Raw genomic sequence first — 5,296 nt, 5'->3', positions numbered from 1 at the left:
AAAAAAAGAACTAATACTTAATTACCTTTTCTCCAGCCAAGAAAGATCCCCAAAGAAAAGAAAGTGAAGGGGAAAGAAAGTGTCCTCAGCCTCCACCACGCCAAGGAAGCAGGACAAAAAGAATCTTCTGTTTATGAAAGACCTAAGAACCTCCACATCGGGCAGGACATCCAGTCCAAAAGAGATCTCACCCACTCACTTTATCAAATGGCCCCGATGCATCAGGCTGCAGTGGCAAAGGGCCATACTCTATAAAAGGTTCAAAGTACCTCTTACCACTCGCCATTTCACCCAAGCCCTGGACCAGCAACCATTTACCCAGCTGCTTAAGCTTGCCCCCAAATACAGGCCAGAGACAAAGGAGCAGAAGAAGCAAAGGCTGCTGGCTCATGCTTAGAAGAAAGCCTCTGGCAAAGTGGGTAAGACCACCTGTCCTCTGAGCAGGGATCAATACAGTCACCACCTTGGTAGAGAACAGTTCCACCAGCTTGCTGGAGAACTGGAAGGTCAGCTGGTGGTGATCTCACATGATCAGCCCTTTGAGCTGGTGTTCTCCCTACCTACCCTGTATTGCAAGATGGTGATCTCCTATCATATCGTCAAAGGGAAGGCCAGGCTGGTGTGCCTGGTCCACAGGAAGACACACACCACTGTTACCTTTACATAGGGCTCTGGCTAAGCTCGTGGAAGCTATTGGAACCAATTACAATGGATACAGTGAGATCCATCACCGCTGGGGAGGCAACAACCTAGGTCCAAATCAGCCTGCATTGCTATGCTGAAAAAGGCCAAAGACCAAAGAACTCACCACTAAAAGCTAGGTTATATGTACACTGCTGAATAGTTGGTACATAAATAAAATTTTAAGTTTGCCCTTAAATTTAGTTATAAAGGTGGAGCTCTAATGACAGGATTGGTGCTCTTATAAAGGAATGACCCAGAGGCACAGCTGTTTGAGGATGTCAAGAAGTAGGCTCTCAGCAGCCTTCAAGCATGACCACCTTGATCTTGGATTTCTTGGCTGCCAGGACTGTAAGAAGCAAATTGATTCTGTTTATAATGCTTGACGTGTATAGGGATTTTGTTGTGTTGTTGCTATTTTACCAGGTCAGAAGGGTCTAGGCAGCATTGTTATAGCAGGAAGATGTGAGAGGACTTCCCTCTTCTTCCCTGAGCAAATGGCACTTAAGATTTCTTTAGACATTTCTGCCCCTTTGATTCCCATTCAGATCATGTGCACTCCTCTATAAAATGGAATGAATTGGAAGCAAAAGTTCCAGTTCTAGGGAAGAGCTTCCTCCCTTTGCTTTGGCTACTCTGGAGACATGTTCAGGACCAGACTGGGTACACCAGCCAGCACTGAAGCAGGCTGGACAGTCATGAGGGACTGACTCAGTCTCTGAGATCCTTTGTGACTTAGGACAGTTAACCTATGTCTCTAGACCTCAGTGTACATATTAGTCGAGTCAAGCTATGGCATTGCCTTTTCATAGGATTCTGCAGAGCCTGCGACATGACAGTGTTTAGTGGATATCTGTCATCCTTGAACTATGAAGCCCAGTGTCCCCAGTGCCCTGTACACAGGGAGGCTCTTCACAGACTGAGTGACAACCATTCTTGCTCGGTCCCCAGATTACCTCTCTTCTTCCTTTTGAAGCTTACCTGTGTTTTTGATGGATCATTTTTCTCAAAGGTGACTTTGAATTATATTTATTTTCCCCAATGTGTTAACAAAAAGACTCAGCAAAGTAATCAAGAAGCAATATAAACAAGGCTGAAGATGTTTTCACCCACATAATAAGAACTAAATTATTTTGACCTCTATCTTTTAAGAACCAATCAGTGTGATTCTCCCAGGTGGCTGTCAGGACCAGTCAGTCTGCTTAAATCTCATCTGCCTGATTTAATGAGGAAAATTATCACCAATTTTTTATTAACTACCTAAAGCATTTCTAAGAAGGTACCAAGACAGAGAAAGAACTATAAAATTCAGTTCTGTTTACATAGAGGTTTTGAAAACATATACAGAGACACATGAAAAAGGCATGTAGATAGGAAGAAATAAAACATCACCAATGAATACTTGCCCACTACAGCTCTAGGTTAAAACACAGAGGCCAAAAAGGGGCTTAAACCCAAACCTTAGACACTGAATTGTCTTTTACAGACAAGGACCAAATTTGAACATTTTTTTCCCAATCTCTATACTCCAGATCTTGTTCAAGGCACTGAGCTAAATGACTAATAGAAATTTCCCTCCCAAGTTTCTGAAACTTGTAGTATAGTGGGTTCTGGCAGATGTATGTGTGTGTGTGTGTGTGTGTGTGTGTGTGTGTGTGTGAGAGAGAGAGAGAGAGAGAGAGAGAGAGGGAGAGGGAGAGGGAGAGGGAGAGGGAGAGGGAGAGGGAGAGGGAGAGAGAGAGAGAGAGAGAGAGAGAGAGAGAGAGAGAGTTCTGACTTTATTAATGTAGAGGTCTTCTCTCCTTGTGGTTAGTTTGGAGATAATCACTTTTACTCACTTATTTTTCAAAAAACCAGCTTCTTTTTGATTGTAGAAATTCTTTTTTTATTCTTTTAGTTTCCTCACTAATTTCCTCCCCAATCTTCACTACTTCTTGCCATCTACTGCTTCTAGTTTTGGTTGTTTGTTGTTTATCTAGATCCGAAAGGTTCATCATTAGGTTATTTATTTAAGATTGCTCTTTTGTTTTTTTCTTTTTTAAAATGCAAGCACATACAGCTGTAGCTTTCCTCTTGCACAGCCTTAGCTGTAGCCCAAAGGGAAGATTTTTACTTGAATCTAGCAATTGCCTTCCTTATTTGAAAAGAGGCATTTTGTAATCAAGTTGATGTTGTCAAGCAAGTAAGCCCAATTCCCATGACAAGTGTTTTCCTTAGAATGAGAGAGAGGAAGAATTCACAGGCAGAAAATAATGAGATAAAGGCAGATGGCTACAAAGACAGAGGCAGAGCTTAAAGTGAGGCAGCCACAAGCCAAGAGAGCCAAAGAAATGGGACACCCCCCCTTCCAGGGGCGGGGAAGGGCTGGAGGGACAAAAAGAGGCTCTCCACTCTAGAGGGAACTTCCAGAGGGAGAGCTCCCCCCTCCCTCAGTGGCATTTTGACTGATTCAGACATCTGGCTTTCAGAAAAAAGTAATGTTTTCAGGTACAAAATTATTCAGCAAATAACCTTTGCTACAAAGTGGCACCAATCCAGACATATTAATCTTTATGTTAAATGAGCTTAACTACATAGACTGTAATAAAAAAAAAAAAAAAAAACATGTCTTTTTCTCTCTCATTGTGTGGCCAGATCTTGTATCTCCAGGTAAAGTCTTAAGCTATTTTTATATTTCCCCTAGGTATCTAAGAAAGGCATTTGAAAACTTTAATTATAAGATTGCTCTTATTGTACTAACCTGAATATCCACCATCAACTAACATTAAACCTATGTTATCCCAATGAAGCATCCCTTCTCCTCGGCCAAGTTGAACATTTACTTTGGAGTGGGTTGAGTGTATGGCTAGCTGCTGCTTCTTTTCGTCTTCTTCTCTTTTTTTTTTAACCCTCGTCCATCTCCTCCTAGTCAAACACCAAGTCTGATTGATTGCTGGATTGATTGTTTCCATTGCTGGAGAGCAAGTTTGGTGTGGAAGGAAGAGTGTTATTAGGTGGGAAATGTGCTCGCTGTTTGTCTTGGACTGAACGTGGCAGCGGTAAGTGTTGGACTATACTGCTCGCGTTTAGGCTGACTAAAGCGCAAACCCTCGTTGCTTTGTCTCTCCACCATGGCAGGCAGACTTCACTGGGACAGTCTGTTCTTCACCCACAGACAGCATGAATCAGCATCTGAGGAGGTCAGGAGACGCCTACCTTGGATCACACGAGTTCAGAACCAGCTTCCTCCAACCCGTGGCTCCTCACCAGCTCTGCCGTGGGTGGAGAAAGAGAAGCAACGCAGGAAGTACCTGAGAGGCAGGGGTCTGACTGGCCTGTTACTCCTGGTCATATTCTACTAGTTGTGACTTCGTCAACTAGTTATACGCGACAGCCAGGGAGGCTCAGCAGTGTGGTCTCTGTCTGGGAAATGGAATGCACAGCATTGTCTCCACTGTATACAGAATCCCAAAGCTGATCAGTTTGTGAGGTGCTTTCATGGGTTTCTCCAGAGATGCCTATGGGATTGAAGCTTCTTTAGTGCATATAATTTTCTCCTCTGGATAGGTATTTATAATTCCTCTTAAGCCCGAGGGCATCTATCTGTCTACTTTCTATTGGGGTCACATCACATGAGCCTTCCGGAGAGTTCCGTAATTGAGCTTCAAGATAGTTTGAGCTGAATCCTCCCCAAATGTCTGCAAGTTGGTGCCCCCAGAGGCTTCTCACATGTCTATTGATGAGTTACCATTTGCCCTCACTGTGAACCTTTCTGCTTGGCCACTTGCAGCAACTTCACAGGCCACCTGCCTATAGCCTCTATCAGACGTGAGTCAAATGCCAGTGCCTGGAATCTTTTGAGTCCAATGGGCACACAGTCCAAGCTATCACATTTGGCTTGAGTGAAGAAGACAGGACCCTCCTTTCTGATCTATATGAGGAAGATAGGATACATAGCCCATGTAGATCTCTCTAAAGAAAAGCCTCACCCTGGATGTTGCAAGATCATCCACTATGACATAACAACGCAGGGCTTTCCAAACATACTTTGCAAGTTTTGCATAGATGGTCACCGGGCACCTCATTTTGGGATGTGGACATTCTGGTCACTTTATTTATCTTATGGATTTGTGCTCTGTAAATGTATTTTTGTATTTGTGTTGTGTTGTATGTGTGCACATATGTGTGTGCACACACACATGCATCTAAGAGGTCAACCATAGGCTGTGGATACTCAGGAACCACCCACCTTGGCTTTGACAGTCTCTCACTAGCCTAGAGCATTCTAAATAGAGTATGGATCTGCCTTTCTCTGGGACCCTGGGGCTTGCACAGCAAGCATTTCATTGACTGAGCTATCTCTCCAACTCTAGAGGTTGTTTTGTTTTGTTTTGTTTTTTTCCAATGTACTTCAATATGCTATTCTTTGGTCACTCAGTCCATCCCAGAAAAAAAAAAAAAAAAGTCCTATTGCCACTTTGGTCTTAGGAACCTTGATTCTCTTTCAGGCAGCTCTGGGAAGCTGCACCGTGACTGATAATGAGGACATCACAAGGCATGGTCGAGGAAGACTTTATTATAGATAAGAGGGAGAAAACAGCTAGAGGCATCTGGAAGAGTCCAGAGCAGGAAGAGA

The sequence above is a fragment of the Mastomys coucha genome, unplaced genomic scaffold, assembly GCF_008632895.1.
Source record: "Mastomys coucha isolate ucsf_1 unplaced genomic scaffold, UCSF_Mcou_1 pScaffold22, whole genome shotgun sequence".
NCBI classification, from domain to species: domain Eukaryota; kingdom Metazoa; phylum Chordata; class Mammalia; order Rodentia; family Muridae; genus Mastomys; species Mastomys coucha.
This window is presented reverse-complemented; position numbering follows the sequence as displayed.